At 35.5% G+C, this 12,695-nt stretch overlaps 1 protein-coding gene across 2 annotated transcripts in view; it reads left to right on the top strand.

Annotated features, from left to right (window-relative positions):
* Positions 1–12,695, top strand: part of LOC149079839 (uncharacterized) — a 353,379-nt gene that overhangs the window by 279,109 nt on the left and 61,575 nt on the right. For both annotated transcript variants that reach the window (XM_089240339.1, XM_089240338.1), the window contains exon 3: positions 4,392–4,576. The gene's annotated coding sequence lies outside the window, so the exon portion shown is untranslated. The remainder of the gene's footprint in view (positions 1–4,391; positions 4,577–12,695) is intronic.

Genomic DNA, 12,695 nt, shown 5'->3' with positions numbered 1-12,695 from the left:
GGGCTCTGAGGAGATCCCTCTACTTGACAGTGGTTGAGCCTATGATAGCTTATGGAGCTTCAATATGGCATTCTCCCAAGGTCCAGATGTTCAGACGGCTCGATTCTATACAAAGACCCTTCCTTCTATATATCTCTGGTGCGTATAGAACTACACCTACGAATGCTCTTCAGGTGATCTTGGGGCTCCCGCCATTATCTCTCAAGATAGAATTCCTGGCACGAGTCACACGTCTTCTAAAGCTTCACAAGCCATGTCCATTGTTAGAGGAAACATTAGTCCCGGAGGCCTTCGAGCAAAAAACTATAGGCTGGACCTCGCATCCTGCAGAATCTCTGCAGGCCAATCAAGTATTCCTAGAATCTTCGGAGGATGATACACCTGAGGAGAAATCCGTCGTATATTACACGGATGGCTCTAAACTGGAATCAGGTACAGGAGCTGCCTGTATAAAAACCGTGGGAACGGAGATCGTGCGTAAATGGGCTGCTAAACTAAAAGAAAATAATTCAGTATATCAAGCTGAGATGCTCGCTATATTTACAGCAGCTCTGGATGCAGCTACAAACAGGAGGCAGACTGTAATAAGATCGGATAGCCGTTCAAGTCTCCAGGCCATTCTAAACCCGCTCTCTGAAAACGCAATGGCGAGAAAGATAAGGAGTATACTTGTATCTCACCCATCAATACGCATCTCCTGGGTAAAAGCCCACAACGGCCAGTGGGGAAACGAGCTTGCGGATGCAGCGGCCAAAGAAGCGACCAATACCGGAGTCTTTTACGACGAACTCTTATACCCAGCTTCTCACGCAAAATCACTCCTCTGGAGGGACATGATAGCAAATTGGCAATTGCATTGGGATATGCCGGAGGCGTCAGGAAGATCAACTCACGAAGTTATAAAGAAAGTAGATACTAGGAGCAGGGGCTGGTCACGAGAGCTCATCTTATTTGTCACCGGTCATGGGCCTTTCCCAGCAACCTTACATCGCTTTAAAGTGATTGCCAGCGATAAATGCTCTTGTCTTGAGCCTGGCACGCCCCTGCACTACGCCACATGCTGTCCAGAAACGATGCCCTTTCACCTCTGTTCACCGGCTGCCCATTTACACAGACCATGGATGCTTGGCATACTACGTCGAGAAGAATCAAAGGAAAAGATAAGAAAAATGGTGAAATTCCTTGAGGAACATCCCGAGAAGATAAGGGATCCGTCTCCTCCAGCTCCTGCAACTCCGGTACCAGCGCCGGTAAGGAGATCGCCGCGTCTTCACCCTGACAGTGCGCTGGTGGCACTGTTTGCGAGCGAGGAGCAGGATGAATCCCAAACCTAATTAATGACGTCTCGGAGAAATTAGACTGACTGTATTGAACTGCCGGAGTGCAATGAGATGCTCTGCCCTTCTTGTCATTTGATTCAATCCTTGATCACTCAAATTTATGATTGCGCCTTTTGCGATACGATTTTTATACAACTTTCCATGACTATTTATTATCCGTGCCCGTTGCACTTTACTTTAACTTGATTAATTTGATTCTTCGATTTACATAATTTTTGATTTCCTTGCACTATATGTAATCTTTGACGAATCAATAAATTTTGGTTTTACCGGAGATGCCCTGTTCCCCCCCTCGGGGGGGGGGGGCAAAGTGCTTGCGTTGCTTCTTGCGACAGAGCCTGGGTGTCTCGCGGTTTCTCCAGTTTCTCCAGACGAGCAGTAGTACGTGATACGTTAAGAGGGAAAGAGTATTGGTGTTTTTCAATTATTAATAAGGATTTATAAAAATAGATGTAACGCACTGGGAGAATTTTTAATCGACGAAATTGATCTAATAGAGGGGTAACATAATCACTAGTGATGCATATGATAGTTTTATTTCGGAGAGAAACAATAGGCTTAGTATTAGTTACATAATCTCCTCCCCAAACTGAGAGACCATACATTAAATATGAATGAAACATTGAATAACAGAATGTTATGAGAAAGTGGTTATTAATGCACGGTTTCAGATGATAGAGCTTATATAAAATGAAACGGAGCAGAATTTGAAGGTATTTAATATTCATTAATCATATTATGGATATTTGTCACCAATCAACAGTTTTCGGATTATTTTTTTTGTTATTATTATAGAGCTTTTTTGGGTAAATTTTCAAGCTACAAATAACATTTTATCGAAGTCTAATTTGCTATGTGAACAGTTTTTAAAAGCTACTTTTATAAGAAATATCACCATAATGCATCCGATTGCTTCGAAGTCATTAATTTCTATTTTGAATCTGAAAAAAAATAATTATAAAAGAAAGACTCCTATTAATTTATATAAAAATTCAACAACTCACAATGCAATAATGATGATAATACCGAAATATTTCTCGTTTCGATGATTCATTCACTAGAGAAAAAAAAACCAATTTTATAGAGAATAAATTATTGTAAAGCTTCATTTCCATGTAAATACGACGGGAGTTCGATTTAAAAGTGAGCAACACAAAAATCTTTCATAATAGTGAAACTAGAGACCTAAATTCTAAAAAGGCTGCATAACAATGACCATGATAACAATAATGATGATGATGATCACCATCGCACGCACAGGTTTGGATTAGCTCCCTCGAGTGCTACATATTGATTTGTTTCCTCTCTTCAGAAAGAGACCATTCTCTCTCTCACTGAAGATACAACTCGATTGAATTCCAAGATCTATTGAAAATATATAGTGCACAGCACGCGTGTCTCTCTCTCTTCAAAAACGGAAACTGATTAAAAACAGCTTCGGAATCCAACTTTCTATTTTCCGCTTATCTTATCTGAAAGAAGAAGGGGGCGAGGAATTCATTTTTGAAATTAGAAATCCTTTTCTCAATATATACACATCTCCGAAACACTCTTTATGTCTCGGTCGAATACTCGAGAACACTTCCAGGCAAGGAATGGACGGTTGTTGGTTGTTGTGTTGATGGTGGAAGAAGTGCTTTTCGAGCGAGGTTGACATGGGAGGCAATCAAAAGAACCTTTTTAGAATGGGAGAGAGTTTATATTTTTCACTTCTCATTCAAATTGTTTTCTCAAGCTTTTATGCTATTGTTTCTTTCCATAAGGAGAGAGATATTTTCGAAATGTTTTGCTATCACAGTTCTGCTTTTATTGTACTTGATTGTGCAGTCTTTTTATTTGATGTCTCTTTTAATCTAGTAAGAGAAATTTATAGCAGTACGTCTGGAAATGGGTATACTTATTGATTTCCTTCATTCTGGTGTTTATTTATTAATCTAGGAAACTGATCCCCTTTGCAATCGACTTTTAGTAATTCTTCTGTCGTCTTCCTGTCGGTTTCTCGTGTTTGTGTGCTGGGATATTCATCATGGCTCAGGGTCTCGAGTGTACTGGTTTGGTGAGAAAGAATTACGGCCAACATTTGGTTTACGGACTTCTCGGTTTGCGAATAATTCGATTTACGAATCAATCTTTGTTTATGAGCACGCGAAACATCTATATCCCGAAGGAAGCATATTTAAGAAGTCTAAAATTACTAGGAAAAAAACTTTCAGACAGAAATTGATTGTAATAATATTACATCAAAGTAAAAAGAATTCCCCCTACCAAATACTACTCCTCTCATTCAGCCCAGAGATCAGCAGGTCATTTCAGAGTTTGAAGATGATGTTTTAAATATGTTTTGCAATAATATCTGCCATAGAAGTAAACATTATTTCCCCATCCTACATTGCGTATATATAGTTCTTACTTCTCACTTACAAAGCATGGTAGCATGGTAGCAAATTTATAGGTTTCACATCGAACCTCCCGATTAACGGAAACTCCCGTTAGAAGACAAAACTTTTTGGTCCCCCATGAGTGTCCGTTATCGAGAGGTTCTACTACACTGACAATAATAAATTCCAAGAAGTTGGTTTCCATTCCACTTGTGGAAGTTCCATATAAATATTAATATTCCATACCGCCATGTTTGCATGTATATAACGTAACTTCTCTATGATTTTTTTCCTATCAAATAATCACACGAGGACAAACTTGATTGACGTACACAGCAGCTCCTTTTCTTGAACGCGTATTATCAAATTCTTTTTTTGGGGGAATCGCCAGCTGCTCAAAAGATAAACGGTATCATGCACAGAAATCCCCGCACATGTTTACATTGAGCGTCTCAGAAGGAAATATACAACCGTCTCCTTTCGGATTTTATTTCACCAAAAAAAGATTTTTACGTTTATTATTTTTACCGGTAAATGTTATTCTTCATGTTCATCTCAGGACATTATCTTGGTCTTTTACAAGACCGAATGACAATTTTTTTTAATGCTATGTGGTTACAGAATTTTTCAAGTATTTTTGACTTAATTCATTATATTTTTTTTTCCCCTGAAGATGTCAGTTTGGCGGATGCCGTCCCCGACGACATCTTAGCCACCAAGATTTCAAGAGATACTTGGATATAAGTGTTTCCGACGGATTCTAAGCACAGGCATTGACGAAGGGTTCATCTTTCGTTTGAAAGCCGGACCACGGAAGAAGGCAAAGTCGACGACGAGGATCGAATCCGATTTGGAGAGGTAGGAAATTATAATCTCTCCTTTTTTTTGATGTTTTTTGGCAATAATTTTAAGCCCCCCCCCCCCTCTTTTTTTCACATAAAAGACTGTTCACATCATCCGTATTTCGAGATTTTGTATTTCTGATGCACCGAATATCATGACAACGGTCGAATGAATGGCGCCCTTTTTCGTAGGGTACAATGTCAAATCGTTAATCGTTGTGACAATATACATATAATCGTTGTGACAATACACATACAATCGTTTTCGCAATAAACATACAACCGTTGTGGCAATATATATGGAATCGTTGTTGCAGCACACACACACACATACATGCAATCGTTGTTGCAGCACACACACACACATACATGCAATCGTTGTTGCAGCACACACACACACACACACACACACATACATACAATCGTTGTTGCAGCACACACACATACATACAATCGTTGTGACAACACACATACATATACATGCAAGCGTTGTGACAACACACATGCATATATACAATCGTTGTGACAACACACATGCATATATACAATCGTTGTGACAACACACATGCATATATACAATCGTTGTGACAACACACATGCATATATACAATCGTTGTGACAACACACATGCATATATACAATCGTTGTGACAATACACATACAATCGTTGTGACAATACACATACAATCGTTGTGACAATATACATACAATCGTTGTGACAGTATACATACAATCGTTATGGCAGTATACATACAATCGTTGTGACACGATCCATCTCGGACAAGGCCGTCATTTCAACTTTTTCCGGGGAGAGAGGGTGCGAAGCACATGTACTCAATGTATGTATATATATACACGGGGTAATTATAAAAAAACTATCCCGACATATGGGCCCCTAACTATCATACCATTCACAGAAACTGAATGAAATTTCGGCATAAGGTATTTTGAGGTATGCGCTCAAGAATGATATGGAAAACAACAGTGTCACTCTAACAGTTACGGTTACAGTGAGAAAATTTCGTAAGTATCAAATGGCAACACCAAGTTTTTTGTATTGGAATGCGATCTCCATACTGAAAAACACTATATAGCGTTGGAATGGCACCTGTAGCACGAAAATCCCCGGAGCTAGGCAAGGAAAAAGTAAAAAGGACTTTGCCGTGCACCAGAGCATTAATGTTCGTTTCATTCGTCACACCGTTTCTTCGGCTGAGATCCCAGCCTGATTAGTCCTCACTCCACAAGGTCATGTGGAAAATTTGTGAAACACAATAAAACGCTTTATTTTATGCTGCTTCTCTGTCCTCACTTTTAGCCTATGTAGTACCGCCGGTGATTTTCATGCTACAGTTGCCGTTCGAACGCTATTTAGGGTTTTTCACAATGGAGATCACATTCCAATACAAAAAACTTGATGTTGCCATTTGATATTTTCGAAATTTTCTCACTGTAACTGTTAGAGTGACACTGTTGTTTTCCATATCATTCTTGAGCGCATACCTCAAAATACCTTATGCCAAAATTTCATTCAGTTTCTGTGAATGGTATGATAGTTAGGGGCCCATATGTCGGGATAGTTTTTTTTTATAATCACCTCGTATATAAGTATATATTTGTATATATACATATACCATATTTTGTGTATTTTCAAAAGCCAGGGAGGCAACGCCTCCCCCCCCCCTAAATGACAGGCCTGATCTCGGAAGCCCCGGTGACCCAAGTTTGGGTCGTGACCAAAGTCTCAAGAGTCCCTGGATGTAAGTCGATTTGTATGACCTCTCTCGGAAGCCCCTTTGAATCAAGAGTTTGTTCGTGACCCATAGCTCAAAAGTCGCTTACTGAAAATGTTTTTGTACGGTACATTTCGGAAGCCATGAGGATCAAGTTTGAATCCGGACCCATAACTTAAGAACCCTCTTGGCTGTTATTCATTTATTTATATTAATAAATAAATGATTATTCATTTATTTATATTAATAAATAAATGATTATTCATTTATTTATATTAATAAATAAATGATTATTCATTTATTTATATTAATAATAATTTATATTATATTCATTATAACCCGAGCAGGCATGGAATGCACATACACTGTGGAAAAAGTAATAATAAAGTTAATTGATGTAAATGACCCATCTCGTAAGCTCCGGTGACCAAAGTTTTTGCTTCGTGACCCATAGGTTAAGGAATCCCGGTTCTAAATCGATTAATTTGCTGTGGAATGAAATAAATGAGATTCATAAACAAACGCATGAAATCAGTTGGCGTAAATTATTCACCAATGGAGCAAATGCAACATCAATATATCCTCTAAGATATACCTCAAAATCATCAATAATGCAACTATTAAAATTACTGCGGCGATATTTCTGCATAATAGATGGCTCTGTGCGTGTGATTGGATTGGCTGTATATTATTCAGTATTTGTCTTGCTGTTTGTCTATAAGGTCGGGATTACATTATATAAACGTTTTCTAAAAGTTCTTTTATAAAATTTGAAAAATTCAACCAGTAAGATTATGGGTTGCATTTGCTCGAATGTAACCTATGAGCTGGATTTTTCAAGTTTTATAAAAGTATTTTTATCAAAGTTTTATAGTGTAATCCCGGACCATACTCGACAGCGATATCTTACTTGACACGAGTATCATATACACTTTTTTATGGATGATTCAAATTACGCCTCTCTGAATTGTTTGCCGGCAGGAGAGTGTGGACATACATTGACCATGGCTTACCCTGGATAGTCGGACCAACCTGATTGCATTCCGCATGAAAACCGAGCATGAATGCTTCGCATTTCATTTCCACCGCTTTCTGTGTAATGGATGCAGATTTTCTATAAAGTCTGCGAAGTCGGGATTATTCTCAAGAGATGTGATCCCTCTAATAAAATTATCAATCAAAAGTTCGTCAATGCTGGTCAATGCAACACAAATTAGCCCCACAAATATGGGTGGACGTTGGTGAATGAATGCATGCAGCTGTGTATTGATTCGGAAGGAATTCCAGTCGGTGATGTGACCCCTCAGTCCAACCACATCCTTCACATATAATTTGATCACGTAATCACTCGATCGCTAACTCACGTGGCTGTTATGGGACATTGCTGTTATATGAGGCGCTCTTTTAATGGCCCAGAGAACACGATGATTTAATAGATAACACAGCCTGGTGTTTCCCATGAGCACGGTAACCAATCGTAATTAACAGTACAAGCTGGTGTTGAGCGGCCAGGAAATTTCAATTTAAAAAAAACAGCTACAAAACGTTTTTTTTTGAAAGGATTGATAAATAAAACTTGATGTAGTACGGACCCTACTATACTCCTTTCAGATCCGAGCATCAATTTTTTTGGAATTTTCAAAATGTTTCAGCATTTTTGATTCTCAAAAAATGCATTAAAAACATTGTCAGCATATTTTCAATTTTTTTCAAATATTCATTTTTTATGAGGAAATAATTTACTTCGTTCGTTGAAATTTTTTTTCAGCCAAGATGATGCTGGAAGTATTCATCTTCACGTGCAAGTTTTTCCAGAATTTTAGTGCTAAATTTTACGTAATAAACGTAAGAACTTTTTCCTGGAAGCCATCTTTAAAAAAACCCTGATAACTCAACTTTAAGTGCTGCCCTCTGACGAAAGCCCCCAACGTCCGTACTCATCATATTTCTAATTCAAAATGTCGGGGCTTAACTCCCTTATATGGAAAGAAGAAAAAAAAACTACGGTGAGAAAAAGGCAACCCACACATTTGTGGTACCAGGGACTGAAAGGGATCCAAAAGATATAGATACAGTAGGGCCCCGATTATGTATCGGAGCTAATATGGACCGGACCTACCTCAAGTAACCATGAAACGGTATAATCCGATCCTAATTACAGTAGAAGTCCGCCATAACGACAACTCACAATCACGAGTGAAATTGCCGTTACAACGGACTTTATCCCCGTTATAAGCGAATGTTTTATGTAACATTAGCTCCTTGACAATGATCCGCAAATCATTCCTTACATCGAGATTAACGTTATAAGCCGTACACGTTATAACGGAATTTTACTGTACATATCAAGATTAAATAAAAGAAATAAAGACGCTATTAATTAAGTTCAAATTACGTTTTCCCAAAGCGTTATTTTAAATCTCTGCACAACGCAGTGTAAAAATTACATGAAGTAACGTGATGTGCTATTTTTTGCAATATTAAACATTTCAAAGATTTACAGTACATATTTTTGAAGATAATCCTCTGTGTACCAAATTTAACCTTAGGATAAGTCAATATGAAGAAGACGTAATCCATTTTTGACCAAATTGCATTCTTCCAATTTATGACCAAATATCAGGGTATATAAAAATATGTAGCAGATATTTCAAATAACAATAATATTTGAGAAGTTTAAAAAAAATTGGTCATTAATTTAAGCACGTTTTTCTTTATAATTAATGCGAATTTCCAATTAATTAATTTTTTAATTAATATAAATTAAATACTTTAATGTAGATGAAATAAGTTGCTGTGCGTGATGTGATTTTCAAAAGCCTCATACAGCAAGTGATAGAGAAATTTAAGAAAAATACTTTCTTAAATTTCTCTATCACTTGCTGTATGAGGCTTTCCTATTTTTGAGAAATTTATTTCTGTTAATGGGAAAATAAATCCAGACTGAAAATTAAGGTAGAATTTCCGAGATTTTCACTTTTGAAAAACCGTAAAAAATCAAATTCATTTTCAAACAAATTTTAAAAATACTATGACACTCATTAAAACGAAACTGAATTTTTTTTAAATATGTACATGAATTTGTAGAATTGAACAAATATAGTGTAATTAAAACTTCTAATTTTCGAATACATTCGTTTAATACAAAAATTTGTACGAAAATTAATTGAAAGAAAATTAGCAAAGCATTGCGCAAATACAACGTCAGTGCAAAATGGGTTGAAAGCTCGAGCCACTGACTTAATAAAAAATGATAGTTATGTAGAAAATTAGCAGCAAATTGCATCTAAATTTTATATACAATAAACTGTAGATTCATTTGTTTCTCTTATACTCAATAAAAAAATATATATTGCAGATTATAGAAATATAAAATTGGTCTCATTACTGAACACTAATGGACTCCAATTTGAAAAAAACAAAAACAAAATCCATCTTTAACATCACCAGTGAATTCAAATTGAATTTCCTACAAAATGAAAACCCCTCTCTATTAAACAGCTAAAAATACATAAAAAAAAACAACAATTTTAATTTTTTTTTACACAATTTTAAAATTTAAAAGAAAAAATTCAATATCTATTCCGCGAAACCTTTTATCTTGTTATTTCTCTAGAGAATCTTAACAAATAAAAATAAAATTTTCCACACATAGATCTATTCCATCCAAAAACAAATAGAACACGCAGAAAAAACTAGAAAATAAAATTGTATCCCGACTCAATTTGTTCAATTCTACAAATTCATATACATATAGAAAAAAAAATTGAGTTTCGTTTTCACTCTGGAAATTACATCTGCAACGTGAAACAATTCAATTGTTCTTTTTTTTTTCTATATAATAATAATAATAATAATAATAAAAAACGAGAAAATCGATTAATTCAATTCTCGTTTACAACCCATAGATTGTTATAAGATGGAGAACACAAGTACGGGGGGAGGGGCGGCGTCTTAGGAGGGCGGTAAAAGTTGATGAGAAAAACATGAAGAGAGAAAAGGCCATTGTTCCCGACAAGAAAAGATATCATAGGGCGATTTCATTTAATGCCGTTTCTCATTCCATCTTTTATCTATTTCGTGTTTTAGTTATTATTATTTTATTATTTTTGTTTTGCTATATCTATCATATTTTTATTATTTCGCTAAAGCTGTAACGAAAGTTATTCCAACCGAGCTTATGGATGGCTCGGCTGTATAGGAAAGAAATAAAATATCTACGAGGTCGGGAGGGATTTAGTATTAAATCCCACTAGAAATTTTCCGGACCGATTTCGATATTGAGCTTTGAGATAAACACCACGTGTTTGTGTCAGGTGAGGTTTTATTTATTTTTCGTTTTTGTTTTTTAAAGGGACGGGAAGTATTTATAGGATTTCTCTAAATCGGGAATTTTTTTTTTTGTATGAGTGTCCGATATAGATTCTCTTAATCATTATTGGATTTAAAAGAGTGGGGGGGGGGGGTGATTGTGTAAGAAATGTGTATTCTGTCTTTCATGCATTCTGAATTTGTGTCGATTTTGGAATTCTGAAATAGCATCAATCCTGTAATTTATTTTCATTCATTAATTTCGAACTTTTACAATTCTGTAATTCTGAATTTTCATTAATTCTGGAATTTTACTCTTTCATCAATTCTAGAATTTTACTCTTTCATCAATTCTAGAATTTTACACTTTCATTGTTTCTAGAATTTTACACTTTCATTGTTTCTAGAATTTTACACTTTCATTGTTTCTAGAATTTTACACTTTCATTGTTTCTAGAATTTTACACTTTTTGATCAATTCAACAATTTTAAAATTCGATCAATTCTACAATTTTACAATTCGATCAATTCAACAATTTTAAAATTCAATCAATTCTACAATTTTACAATTCGATCAATTCTACAATTCGATCAATTCTACAATTCGATCAATTCTACAATTCGATCAATTCCACAATTCGATCAATTCTACAATTTTACAATTCAATGAATTCTACAATTTTACAATTCGATCAATTCTACAATTTTACAATTCGATCAATTCTACAATTTCACAAGTTGATCAATTCTACAATTTTACAATTTTCCACTTTGATCAATTCTACAATTTTCCACTTTGATCAATTCTACAATTTTCCACTTTGATCAATTCTACAATTTTCCACTTTGATCAATTCTACAATTTTACTCTTTGATCAATTCTACAATTTTACTCTTTGATCAATTCTACAATTTTACTCTTTGATCAATTCTAAAATTCTCTCTCCTCTTTCTCTCTGAAATTTCATCAGTTTTGGAATTTCTTTTTCTCTCTATGAGAGGAGAGAGAGAGAGAATTCTAGAATTGATGGAAGTTCAGCATTCAGAACTGATGAAATTTTGAACTAAGCAATTGATGAAGTCTCAGAATTCCACAACTGATGATTTTAGAGAGATAGAAAGGGATAGAGATAAGTATATATATTTCATCAGTTCTGGAATTCTATAAATCATCAGTTCTATAATTCTATAAATCATCAGTTCTGGAATTCTATAAATCATCAGTTCTGGAATTCTATAAATCATCAGTTCTGGAATTCTATAAATCATCAGTTCTGGAATTTTGAGACTTCATCAATTGCTTAGTTCAAAATTTCGTCAGTTCTGAATGCTGAACTTCCATCAATTCTGGAACTTTCATCAAAATATTCGGTACATATAACTACCATCTTTTTATTATTTCGCTAAAGCTGTAACGAAAGTTATTCCAACCGAGCTAATGGGTGGCTCGGCTGTATAGGAAAGAAATAAAATATCTACGAGATGTCGGGGGTATTTAGTATTAAATCAAACTAGAAATTCCCCGGACCGATTTCGATATTGAGCTTTGAGATAAACACCACGTGTTTGTGTCAGGTGAGGTTTTATTTATTTTCGTTTTATTTTAGGAGAGAGTATTTATAGGATTTTCATATCGGTTTTTTTTTTGTATGGGTGACCGATATAGATTCTGTCAGTCATTATTTGATTTCAGAGAGTGGTAATTGAGAAATGTCTTATGCTATGTTATCCAAAAATAAAATTTTAAAGAGCATGTTACGATACTTACGACTGTGCGGCAGGTGGGGGCACACCATCCCCCCTTGCCCGTTATGCGGGCCCCCCCCCCCCGCACATACTAAAAAAATATGTATTAAACCCTTTTTTTCGGCAAACAAGATCACTGAGCTTCAAATATGCTATTCTGGATTTATTTCTTTCACAAATTCTGAATTTCCATCAATTCTGGAATTCTGAAGTTGTATCAATTATGGAATTCTAAACTTTTATCAAGTCGGGAAATTCGGAATTTCGGCAATTCTGGAATGCAAAATTTCATCACTTGTGTAATTTTCTTCTTTAAATAATTACGAACTTCCACAAGTCTGGAAT

The sequence above is a fragment of the Pholcus phalangioides genome, unplaced genomic scaffold (assembly GCF_987345545.1).
Source record: "Pholcus phalangioides strain wild (caught in Gottingen) unplaced genomic scaffold, Ppha-v1.0 ptg000012l_1, whole genome shotgun sequence".
NCBI lineage: Eukaryota > Metazoa > Arthropoda > Arachnida > Araneae > Pholcidae > Pholcus > Pholcus phalangioides.
This window is presented reverse-complemented; position numbering and strand designations above follow the sequence as displayed.